The following is a 13683-nucleotide window of genomic DNA, read 5'->3' as shown; positions in this document are numbered from 1 at the left end:
TTTTTTCTCCTGGCTTTTCTTTCCTGCCCAGTCAGACTTTCCCTACATCGGGAGCTAACAAATCCACGTGGCTTCAAAACTGTACAGGCTGACAATCATTTTCTTTTTTCCGTTGCCTCTTGCTTGTTTCTCTCAAATTACATGAAAAGCTTGTGCGAAGAGTTTCTCGCCTTACCCAGATCTCACAGGGGAAAACTCACACTCTGCACACAGAGCACACAGGAGGCTATAGGATGAGAAGCGGGAGCTTAGCTGGGACAGCTTTGAAGTGAGATGCAGTAAGAGGTTATTATACCTTCAGCCCTTCTGAGAGATGCCCAGATGCCCAGAAATATATTACATTTGGCACCATGATGTCTGTCAAGTATGCTTGAGCCGGTTTTTTTTTTTTCATTTATTTTCCTCAGGATTTATGAGTGCAGGACCAAATTCTTACCTTGATATCGGCAGGAGTCAATTACAGTCTATCTACTGCTACAGTGACACAATTTTCATTTTTATTATTATTTGCATATATTATCCATCATTTTACATCCACAGCATCCAAAGTCAAAAATGCCCCCCCCCCCCTCATTCAAAACTTCCAGCACAAGACACACATTCAACAATAAAACAAGCAAATTTGCCTCCAGTCGAAAGGTTTCAGATTTCCTTATCTGTTGCCGCTCCCACACTGGTCCAAACATAATGCATTTTCCCAGTCCAGAGAATCTGCACTCTGCACAGCAAACATAAATATTTGATCAGCCCCAGCCTTCTGTCCCGACCCCCCTCCCGCACAGCAGCGGCCACAGTGGGTGTGAGAGCTCCATAGGATGCGAGTGCCATGTCCGTCTTTGGGAATCGAAGCCCACGTGGGGACGGAAATCTGCCCCGCTCACCTGTGGACGCTCGCCCTGGCCGGGGCTGGCGGTGCCTGTTTGTCCGGCCAACACGCAGATGCCAGGGCAGAACAGATGAATAAACACAACGATTACAAAAGGGGTTGCTGCCCTTTCCTGATAAAACAAGAGCTACGCTTTCCAGAGCAGAGGATGCAGGTCTCTCGTCCAGTGACTTTAAAGGTAATGTGGTGAGGCACAGAGGTTATGAGCAGTGTCAGGTATAGGATAGGTGTTTGTAATGGAGTCTCTGCGCGGTGGAAGTACAAAAAACTTGCCTCGTCTAAATAAACTGGAAGAAAAGCGGAACATTAGTTCTGTCAACACCTCACCTACGTGTGCATATGGTAATTTACAAAAGTCTCCCTGATTGTGTGACGGGTGTTACTGTCCATGATAGAAGAGAAGAGAGTGAAGGTGCCATTTGAAACTCCCGATCGATCATAATAACCCTTCTTTCTTTACTGGGTACATGCTTTCTATGACTCTGTTTCTCTCTTTCTCTCTCACTTCTGTTCTTTTCTACCAATCAACCTTGTTAGTACTTTAATGACATACTAATGTAAGGGCTGGACTGGGTAGTATTTGCAAACGTCCCCCAGAGTTTGCTTTAGCCTGAAGGGCACACCGGGGACGCTGTGTGGTTTGGTTTCGCTGCGTCCAGTGTACAATAAAGCCACAGAGAAACTGAAAAAATCATTTGAAAGTCAAATGAGTTTGCTTCTGTGATTGGTTGAATCGTTCTGTATAATGCAAAACAGTTTGCAAATACTACAGGACCCAGGTCAATACAAAAGTACTGAACTGACATGGTCATTTGAAGAGTTTGTATAAATAATGAACCATAAACATGCAGTTATAGTGATGAAAAGACAACATGTAAATTCTAAACGGTGAACTGCTATTTTCAGGCGGTGGCCCCTCTGTATCTAAGAAAAAAAAATCTGAAAAAAGGTTGTATTTTAACTGTTCTGGTCTGTGAATCTATGATGCTTTTGCTCTGTATATTTGGAGAATAAAAATGATGTTTGAGTTTGAGTCCCTTTTGCTCTTTTGTCTGAGAAAGAATGACTGTGAGCAGAATGAGCGATTACCATGTCTGTGGCCATATTCACCATTCGCAATCAGTTTTGGACAGTGGTTTCTGTAAGTACAACTTTGGGGGAAATTATAAAAACAGCTCCTACTCTTAACATTGCTATTCTTTTTCGCTGTAGTTGGCTGTTTAAGCCTGTGCGAAAATCCACTGCTAAAAGGTCCCTATATCATATCGGATGTAGCAGATGAGGAAGATTTTCAGAGGATGCTAAATAAAATATTCTAGAATTAACAAAAACAACACAATCCTAATTACATCACCAGCCTGTAGAACAGAGGCCATCACTCAGTTCCGTCCTGATCAGCTCATATTCAGTAGCTCAGTTAGCCGATTAGCTACTAGACTATTCTATGCCTGGCTCAAGTGTACTTGTACAGTATTTGCTAAGAGTGCGCAGACTGTTGTTTATTCTTCCCCCACTGATATTTCCTCGGCAGTCAGCGGATTCACACCGTTACATTTACATGCAGCCCTTTAATCCATTAATAGGACCATTGCAGTCTTACTCTAAATTAAATGAACTCACATAAACACCTTAGCTTGTCTTTGAGCACTGGCTCCAATCCTAGAGGGCCAAAACTTAAAACAGATTTGAATTCCCTCATGCATACAGTCAATACAATCCAAGGGCAATTACTCTTTAGCTGGATTAATCCGCTTGCAGGCTGTATGGAAACATACTGTAGCATTTCTGAAGCCCCACATCAGGAACAGTCCTCTGATTTGCGAACGCTGTGCGGCTTAGAGGAGGAAAAAGTACGCCTTTCACCGCTATACACATCAAACTGGTACTCCGCCAGACAAAGGACTCTACGGCAAAGCAAGTGCTATAACCCGTCTGGTCTTGATATTGAGAATCCATCTGCCGACAACACGATTCCCCTGGAAAAGCTTCCTGTGCTGAATTTAAACAAGTACAAAAAAAAGAAAAAAACAGAAAAAGGAATAGATGTGTTTGGGCAAACATTATACAAACAACAGTTTTCGGATGTGTGATGGATTTGGCTAATCACGTAGAACTCATTACTACTCAGATCTAGGGCAGACATTTGCTTGCAGTATCGTTTTAAACCCTTTCCTCAGAGCTAATTGCAAAGCACTAATCATTCATGCCCACCTCTCCTGACAGAGTAGAAAGCTTTGCTGTCTCTCCGCGGGCCTCACCTCTTCCAAGAGATACACTATTATTCCAAAAGGACTCTTAAATAACTCTGCAGCCTTTCCTCTGTCATGAACTACCTAGGCAGATAATTGCATCTAGAATCCAATTTAACAGAGGCAAATCATTTTGAGCGAATGGCAGACATACTGTAGTGTTAGGTGCACCAACGCACTCCATTACTTAATCATAGGCAGGTATTTTCATGCTGGGAGAGTTGGTAGAGCGACGAGGCTGAACAAGACGTGAAGTGACTAAAAATCCTGTCAACAGAACTTGCATATTTTGGTTGAGGTCATTATGCTGTTGTGCGTCTGATTGAATTGTCAGACTTGTTTATAGTCTCCAAGGGAGTTGAATGACATGTTGAGGCAAAACCTCACACTGCTGCTTCCTTAAGGCATCGCTTATAAAAACTTTATAGTCATTTATTTATTAAAGGTAGGGTTGGTAAGTTGTTTCAGTAACACTTTTTATCTTAGTTGTTGAAAACCTCTTCACGTCCCCATTACCATCAATTAATTAAAAGTCTTCTGGAAAAAAAAGAAACACAGCCATTGTCTGCGGCCCCCACAGGACTCTGATAAATCCTTTCATTTGGACTGAATGATCGGCTGGTGTACCTGTCTGTCACTGGCCGACCTGCCTACCTGTGCTCTCACTGTGCATAACCAGAGTCTTCACAAGATGGAGAGACATACACCACTGCAGCAGAGACGATAGCCAGAAGTTAGCCTAGCTGTTGTCAGGCAGTGAGCATTCATGTGTTCTGGGGCCTTCACGGGTCCGTCTTTGCAAACTTGAACCCAAAAGCTTGATACCTTGACCCTTGACCTGTTACCATATGACCTGCGACCCGACCTTTCACCCGTGATAAAACATGCATGCTGCTACATGCACAGTCACTCAAATCAAATGGGTTATGGCGTCCTTGTCCTGTGTTGGTGGTTGAGTTGTGTTCTTGGAACAGCATATGTCCATCACCTGTGCTCTTGCAGCACTGTGTTTCCTCAGCGACAACCTGACTAGCTCGTGGCTACAAAAAGCTACATCGTGGTATTGTTCACAAGCAGCAAAGCCACTGAGAGCATATTCACCAGTGGACATTTTGCTCTTTGTGTGTGTCATGGTCTGCACCACGGCTGCCCCTCCCTCCTCTGTGTGTGTGACTGGATGTGTGAATTATGTCTGACTGGTGCGGCAGGTTTGAGACGACTGAGTGTGTGATTGGTGTGTTAGGTTTGGGGCGTGGTTTCTCCCGGCAGGAGAAATGAGATGTCATAGACTTTCTCAATAAAATCAATTATCTCGGCTGACTAGGCTTCATATAAGCTTATCTAGATGTAAAACATTCTGCACAATCATTTGATTTCTTGATTTCTCCCAAAACGAAAAAAAATAATGCTTCAGGTTCGCCCACTGCCTGTCCACGTTTTATTTAGTTTTTATTGTTGTCTATGAATTTATGTAAGTATAATTTGTACCTGTTACACAACTTTTTTGCAGGTTATCCAACCCTACGCAGGACAAACAACACAACCAACCTCAGTCTTTCAGATTAACATGGACTCTGAAGAGTAAAGTAGAAATATAAAATCTCATCCACTATCTGCACATCAGGAGGAGTAGAAATTGCAGAGACAACACTCCCAGAAAGCCTCCTTATTTCAAGGTAGTGCGTTTGGTAAAATCTAGTCGCCTCATCACTCTTGGACATGACTTTGATTGGCAACTTTGTAAATCTTTCATACCAGGCAGGTTTGTATCATTTGAGATGACATAACCTCTGGATGCCTCCACTCAGCAGGGCTGCATTATTTAAATCAGGAGGAGGTGGCTGTGTCCGTGCGTCCTGCGAGTCCTGCACATGTGAAATACCCCGCTTACTAAATGATAGACATTTGAAGACATGGCAAAGTATGTTTTGTTCTGCAGACACATTTGTAATACACACATAAATCAAGACAAGGGTGTTATTTAAAGTGTAACCCCCCGACCCCACTTACCTGGGGTTTTTCAGGTTGTGTGAAGTAGAGGCTTCTCGGGTCCAGAGTTCCCTGACGGCCAAGACCAGGCTAGTTCTGAACCGTTTGAACCACACAGCTGGGAATGAAGCAGTTGTGTCTGAGGAGCAAGGTGGTCCCGAGCCGGCAGGGGTGTGTGTGTGTGTGTGAGACCGCCGGTGCCAAAGCAGCCCTTAATTATGTCGATTGAATACATAAGCATTGGTCCATCAAAGAACAGTCATATAGTTAGGTTAAAAGCTCTCTTCCTTAATAAAGTGAAGTTGTCTCTACTGAGAAAGCTGCAGAGTTTAAGCAGCCATGATGTGTAGGTTTCTCTCTATGAAAAGAAAGACAAATTAGGAACTTGCAGGTGTACGATGTGAACATAAACAGCAAAGTGATTCCTCACTGCAAATACAATCATCTAAGGCTGCATTCCATCCTTGGATTTATCCTCACCCTTGGATTTCCTTTCCTTTTTTTCTTTTCCCCCACAAAGTTTCCCAAATAGATGCTTAGTCCACAGTTGAATTACTATTAAAGAGCAGCTCCCTGCCAGATCCTGGGGGCTAAATAAAACAGAAATTCTCATGGCCTTGCGAGGGCAGTGAAAATCGACCGGGGGTGGCACAATGTTTTTTCTGCCGTAGGAATGTGGATTTAAAGTTGGTTAAGATAAATAAATCGCCCCTCCTGATTACAAGGCGACTGCAGAGTCAATCCCAAGGAGCATCTTAAATGAATTATTGATTCCATGACCTTTCCCTGTGTTAAGGTTTGCTCTTGCTTGTTCCAGCTCTGTTGACTGGACTCACACTATGGTCACTTTGGATTGATCAAACATGAGCTCTCCATATTAGACTGTTAATTGTTCTGTCTGTATTTGCACAGTATTATAACAGGTGAGGCCCGGGGCCATGAGCCAGGAGGGTGGAACATGCCTCAGCACACACAGGCGTCTATTCGTGTCTTTGAGCTCTTTCTTTTTGATTTATTGTTGAAATGGTATTTTCAGCAACACAAATGTCAACTACAGTCAACATACAACGTTTTAGAGTTATTTTGTTTTAATTATATTCTCCATCATGCACTGTGTGTTTGACAGGGCATGTTGACGGAGAATCGTCTGGATCAGCTCCTATGGTGCCGATCTACTGGAGAGAAATGTCAACCAGTTAATCTTCTGCCAGTAATGAAGTGATAGATGTGTCTTCTTTGCACGGACGTGCTTTAACTTCATCTCTGGCGTGTTGACATTTTGCAAATGTAGCAGGCTGAGTCCGAAGTCGCTTATATGTGGGAAACAGTCAGGAGGGTGGCATGAGAAAAAGAAAACCGGCCTGGCCAGTTGTGAATAAAATGAGCATGTGCGCACAATCATCATTTTCTTAATTAAGATTTGGTTTGTACTTCAGTAGTGAGGGTTTTATTCTAATAGTCGGAGCTCTTAAATTGCTTTTCACTTCGAGTGCATTCAAAACAAATGGAACAGCCCGCAGACGTGACATTTGGAGTGCAAACCTCTCTCTTCTATTGCAAGTCCATTTGTTAGACTCTTCCCTTGGAGTTGGAAGCATTCGAGAAAGTGTTAGCACGTATGAATACTAATAAGACACGGAGAGTGGACACACAGAGAGAGTTATATTATCAGCTGGCTGCGACGCGGTTGTTTAGAAAAACAACAACCACAACCTCTACCGGTTAATTCCTGTAAATCACAATGAAACATTGCCTATTGCAGTTTGAAGAAAGGCGCTGATAACCTTTATTTCACTTAATCCACCGAAATAACAGATTTTTGTGATACAGAAAAACAAGACCTTGGTCTGTGATGTTATCGAGAGAGAGGGGCTGGAGTCACTCCAGCGATAAAGAGTAGAGGGATGAGCTTTGGTGCTGCTGTTGATCAGCTTGAGAGGAAAGTGTTTGCACAAATATTGGCTCTTGTGGTTTATAGATAAAGTGGGTTAGTCTTTTTTTGAGCTGACAAATTATGTCCACTTATATATATATATATATAAGTGGTCGTACAACTTTTACACTTGATACTTCATAACGAGCACAAACACATGCAGTGGAAGATGATCTGGCTGATAAGTCGATTGACACTTCAAAGTTTATACAAATCATCCTTTTCCTGGGCTGACAAAATCATCCTAACATATCGTTTATGTTTGACAATAAGAAACATGTTGACGTCACGATGCCAGCACATCAACATGATAAAACAGTGTGCCCAAGATCAAGATATTAAGGGCAATAGCAGATATATAACCATTAAGGTAATCATAAGTCGGAGGAGACAGAAAAGAGGAAAAAGTCGGTGATGATCAGCAGTGGATCTCAGCATGGTTTCATCCTGTGTGTAAGAGAAGAGGTGGGTGGCTGACAGATGAGCTCAAAGTGTCACAGACGCTCTAGCAGCATTAGATGACTGACAGTAGGCAGATGGCTTCCATCATGCGGAGCCACGAGTGGAGCAGGGTAAAGACAAAGAGACAGAGAAGAGGTGCCCACACACAACTCTGCAACCCCTAATGATGCTAACCCTACCCCCACCCACTGTTTGGTCGACTGAGCGCCCCACATGGCTCCCATTGCACAGCTGCTGGCACGGACGTGAATCACGATGCTATGTTTCTGCTCGCTGGATGGAGATGGCGGAGGGGGGGGGCCTAACTGTGGGTGTGTGTGTGTGAGTGTATGTGTCAGAAAGGTCGTTTGTGTGTCTGTGTGGAAGCGGGGCACATGGAGATGCTAAAATGGGTCAGGGATAAGAGTGGCCAAGGCTTCACAGTGGGCCTGGAAATGCAGGTCGGGCCAGGCCCCCTTTTGCCCCCACGGTTCACCCCAGAGCGTGAGGTCCAGCGGAGGGTGTAATAATGCCTTAATTGTGCCACGGATGGGAGTTATTGAGTTATTCACACAAGCGTGGAACAAGGGGGGGGGGGGGGGTTTAGGCCCAGGGGTTGTGACCAAGCCTGTAGTCAAGGAAGGAGCAGAGAGACAGTAGAGAAAACAATGAGTCATTTCTCTAATGAGCTGAACATTCCCCCTAAGTGTCTCTTGGTCAGTCAGATGTAAACCATTCACATTACAGAACAGCCTCGTTGGTGACACTATGCGAGCTGAAAGTTACTAATTAGGCACACAAAGCAAAAACACACAGCTTCGTGATGCAAAATGTCACTGAGTGTTAATGCTATTTAAGTATTGTAATGCGTTTCTTTCACATTTGTCTGTTTGTTTTTTTTCCTGCTTCCTTTTTTCTTCTTTGAAGATGAAAGGCACTTCATAAAGACTTTGCTTATCATTTTAAAGTTGTGGCAGATTTGAAACCAAATGTTTAAGATCTGATACCAAATGTATGAGACGTTCACAGGTTCTTATTATAAAGCCTGAGCTCTGCTCATGTATGTGAATACGTCACTCAGGGATTATGTGTCCATACTGCCCCCCTGTGTCCACAAGTGGTGACCAAAATTGTTCTGCCCACAGATGAACAATATGGGATTTATAAATATTTCTAAATATCCGAACAATAACATAAATACTGTTAATGTAACTGACATGACATGACATTATGGTGAACCTGCTTGTTGTAACACAATCAGAAATCATTATGTATGTGTTATTACAAAGGATGAGCTTTTAATGTTGGTCCCGGAGCTGCTGAAATTTTACCAACCTTATTTGCATAATGAAGAAATTCAGAGCTCATTTACAAATATGGAGCAAAATTTTTGACGCTCGGAGTAAAATGTCAAGCGTAATTAGGCCACCGAATTAGGTGATTGAAGAACAACCCTCCCATCTGTGATGATAATTAGAGGTCTGTGGATAGAAGGTGTGTGGAAGTCAGGCAAATATCTTTCAGATGCAGCACACAACTTCATCCACGGGGAGCAATTTTCACCCGAGAAGCCACTTATGCAATCGTCCCTTGTTTAATTAACCTTTGGTGCTGTAAGTGTATCATTTGTCCCCACACATCAGTCCAATTCATCAAGTCAAAGAGACGCTCAGTTTAGTGATGGTGAAGTTACTTATTTTCTGGATACAAAGGGGCTCTTAGGATTAATTTGCACTTAATGTTAAAAATTCTAATTATCTAAAAAAATCCCATGTGGAGAACAGTCGGGGCGCAGTGAAGTGATAAATCCTTTCGATTGGGGAGCTGAAGAGAGAGAAAGAAAGAGAGAGAACGTGGACTGAGGAGAGACAGCAAAACAGTCTGTGTGCATATTCAAATGAGAATTAATTTAAATGTCATCGATGGATGATTAGGAGACAACAGAACAGGTCTTTAGTTATTTAAATGTGGTTTAAAATCATCTGTGCACAGAGTCAGTGGCACAAACTGCCAGAAACACATTTAACCGTCCAGCCGAGATGCCGACAAATAAAGTAAAGCGTAATTCTTAGTGTTGGTTTTAACTTGTGTGATAGGTTTTTCGGCTGGCACCTCCTACAGGAGTTCAATGGAGGGCAAAGTCAGTGCTGCTAATTTATTTATAAACCCATATAGAAAAATGATAGAAAAAGGTAGACATTTAATTTATTTTCTGTGTGTGCAGCACCAATAAATAGATATAGAGAGGGAGTTAGTAGGCAAGGGATGAATAGCTCCAGCTTTCCAGTTAAAAGCTGTTAACCCCACTTAACTTGTGCTTGGGACAACAGGATGGGTCCTCTGAGATGGTGAATGTTGTCGATGGACATCAGTATTGAATGTCCAAGGATACACAAGCAACACTAAGGTGGCGGTCTCTATGGGGGTAGGGGGTAGGGGATTACCTAAGCGATACAAGACTATGACTTGCTCCAATATAGAGCACAGCAAAAGACAGCATGTCTCCGTCCACCTCCGCCAACTGCTGCCACAAGACCCACATTATCATGATTGTTTGTGTTTCCTTTCGCTAAGAGTGATGGAAATGGACATTTCTATCTTCTATTCAGTAACTTCTATACAATAACCATTTTTTGTCAAGTTGTCTCTGTTGTTGTCTCGGAGAGTATTAAACTGATATACTGACAGTGAGATATATAACTTACAGCCTTGCAAAACATCCCTGCAAGGCCATCACAGAGTTTATGTAACCACAGTGTTCCGCTCCTGTGTCTGAGGACGTACATTGTCTGTGTGTGCAACAGCCCAGCCTGATACGTGGATGAGATGCCGAAGTGAATAGTCAATCTTACCTATTTTTATAGCTTTAAATAATCCGCTCAAACATTAAATTCATTTAAAAAAAAACAAAATCCGAAATTTGGTAAAGTCACTTAAACTCACTGTGTGGTTTGCACATGTATCAAACATCACTGTATCAGTGCCACAGCCGCTATCAAGCAGAACATGTACTCTTAACCTATGCTGTATTTTTTATAGTTAAATACCATGAAACATCTTTACAGTTAGTTACAGCAATTTGCATGGCATTGTGGGTAAATTGCATGATGCAATACGTCATCTACAGTAGCTTACTGTATATTTACGGTATGGAAAGGGAAGGTTTGTAGGGGATCTGTAGGATGTATCAAAAAAGATCGAATATATACCAGTACCTTGTGCATACACAACATACACACTCATACTATATGGCACCTTTCATTTTCCTTGGTATGGTCACAGAGGTCAGTAAGAGAAAATAGTTAAATTGTCAAAGATTTTGATGTCCGTTCAGGTTTCTGAAAGGCTTTGATGGAGTATTAAGTTATAGATACCCTTTGCTACCTTTGTGAGCATTTCTTACTCTTCTGACCTTTCAGAAATGAATATTTTGTGTAGCCTTGTTGACCAGCGGCTCCATCGCAAAGAAAGAAAGAGGAGTTATATCACAAGATCCAAGGCTACATTCCTTATTTAACCCACACAGAACAAATGTGAAAAGTGAAGCAAGAGCCAGTAAACCTCAAAAGCTGTTGTATTTACTGTTAGGTAAGTGCAGCAGGCAAATTGGATGATGATCAAATACAGCATTATTGATTAGATTTCTGTGTGGGCCAAGATCCTGACTTTATTTGGGCATTGACATGATGAGTAATATCGTGGTGAGTGTTCCATTACACACACACACACACACACACACACACACACACAAACTGCCCCAAGGCAAATCACTGTTATATTTTAGATGTAAGATGTGGACTGCGAGGGAAAAAATCCAATATCTACAGTAAGAGGGGAAAGTATAAGACCTGAAGAGCGTGCACTAATTCAAACCAGAGTGCAATAGGTGCAAGGCGAAGGCGAGCCGTCTGAGAGTGATACCTGTCGAGCCCAGAGGCCTAATACTCAATACTGCCAGAGGACTCCTCGCAATCCCATAAAAAACAAAAAAAAAGGAGGAGTAAGAGCTGTTGGAGGGCTGGAAAGAGGAGGCAAAAAATGGAGGCTTTGCTGGATCTGAACAAAACGTCCGCAGCACAGCACTTCAGAGAAAATTGAAATTCATTGGAGAAAGAAGTCAGCAGAGACAGACAGAGACTGAGGGAGATGCAGTAGGTTAGTTTCTCAGTTAGGGGATTCTTCAGTTTCATTCTCCCCACATGTACCTGTTCTTGCAGAGAAGAAGGGATTTTACACATTAGTCAGATAATACAACATAGACGAGTACATATTTAATTTTCAGGCGTCTAAATCTGAAATATTAAACTTGCCTTGACAAGATGATCAGTAATTTGCCTCGACCTCCTGGCGTCTCTACTACAAAGGCCAACCTATTCATTTATTTCCCCACGTGGCACCCACTTGATCTCACCGTCTCATTTGCTAAATGAAGCAACAAAATTGAGTTTTTAACAACTTAACACAGAGTTTGCCTCTAATCAGTACATTTTGTTGGCTCGCTGGCCATGTATGACTATGTCTACTTGTCTTGGAACAACTTTTAGGAGTTCTACAAGCGCACACAGCCAACTTGACTTGCCGGAGATTTCACCTCTCATCTAAGATCTGTCTTCAGTTCTTGGTACGATGTATGCCTTATTTTCTCTCACATCTTTCCTGGAGAGGCTCTACATCGGCTCATTTGGCAAAATTACACTAAGTATGGATCTGCTACACTGCCATGGGATTCTGAAAGCTCATGGGAGTAGAAAGTTGGCGCCTGCAGGTGGACGACGAAAGCTCATCAACCGAACCTCCTGGGACAGTGTGTATAGCTCATGGTGGAGATGTGGGAGGTGGTGTTGTGTGCAGCGCTGTGTTTGAAGGACAGAAGCATGCAACAACATTTGAATGTTTCCCCGAAGGCAAACTGTGTGATCAAAATGGAAACAAAAGGGTAGCCAGGCCAACAAAGGCCTGGAAGCTGCTCTTCATTTTAATGGGGGATGTGCAGTCCTATACTAAATACACAAAAATAGCCAGTGAACTAAATTCTTTAATATCTGTATATGTGAATATCTAGGTTCCAGATTGTTATGTTGCCTGCTCCTTGGTGCCTTGACGCTCTCCTTTGCACAAGTGCATAATGCATGTTTTTGAATTTGACCTGAACCTTCCGTGATGTAAGACTTGTCCAGATAAAGTGGTGTCTTGTAAACTGGAGTAAAATGAATGGTGCAATATTTTCAGGTATTGCCACAGAAAGCATATTTTCGATCTATAAAGTGAATCAAACTGTTTTATTATACGTGAATAAACCTGTGAATCGTGGCCATGACATGCAGGCTAATCAATTAGTTCTTATTCAATGCAAAAAGTGATGAGTGGGAATGAGAAAGTGTGTGAAAAGCATAAATGGCAGTAGGTATTTTTATGAATATTGATTGAAAAGGAGAGAGAAAGAAAAAAACCACACATGAAATCGACAAAAAATGAATGTATGAACATTACAAAAAGAGATTCCCTACAAACCTTCACATATCTTTATTTTAATCACGGCTTCTCCGTTTAAATGTCTCTTTCATTATGAGCCAGAAATTAATCAATGAGAGGTAAACCCATGATTAACAATCAGACTGTGAGTTGAATTCAATAGGCATCATTATAACTGACTTCACCATCACTAGTGATTAACTTGAAATAAAGCCTGACATTTTAACTGGTCCAACTGGACGTCCTCCACCTTTTTTTCTTAAACATCGGGGATGAGTTTTCTGTGCTGCACCATCTTTTGCATGTTACCCACAAAGCAGCATCATTTACTTTATTATTATTCATTATTTCCATAATTCCTCATGCTGGTGCATTCCTCGTGTCATTTTTGCCTGGTTATGTTGTTGTGTGAGGCTGAGACTGTTTGCTGAGAGCAAGCATGTTCAATTAGCTGTAGCTACTATCACTGATGAAAAGCTGCTTCTTGTGTCGGATAACAAATTAAATAGTACAGGTTTTAAAAAATGACTGAAAACTCATTAAATTGCACATTTTTTGCTCAAAACACTCAAACGGAGTGGTGGGAGTTTAACTTTTGTTTTGAAATCATCCTCTTGGGGGGGATGATTAATAAATGTATGAAAAACAACAAAAAGAAACATCTTTATACAAAAGCTGCACATTGAGCATTTTAGAAAATCGGAATTTCCGCT

The sequence above is a fragment of the Hippoglossus hippoglossus genome, chromosome 13 (assembly GCF_009819705.1).
Source record: "Hippoglossus hippoglossus isolate fHipHip1 chromosome 13, fHipHip1.pri, whole genome shotgun sequence".
Taxonomy (NCBI): Eukaryota; Metazoa; Chordata; class Actinopteri; order Pleuronectiformes; family Pleuronectidae; genus Hippoglossus; species Hippoglossus hippoglossus.
Note: the sequence above shows the minus strand (reverse complement) of the source record.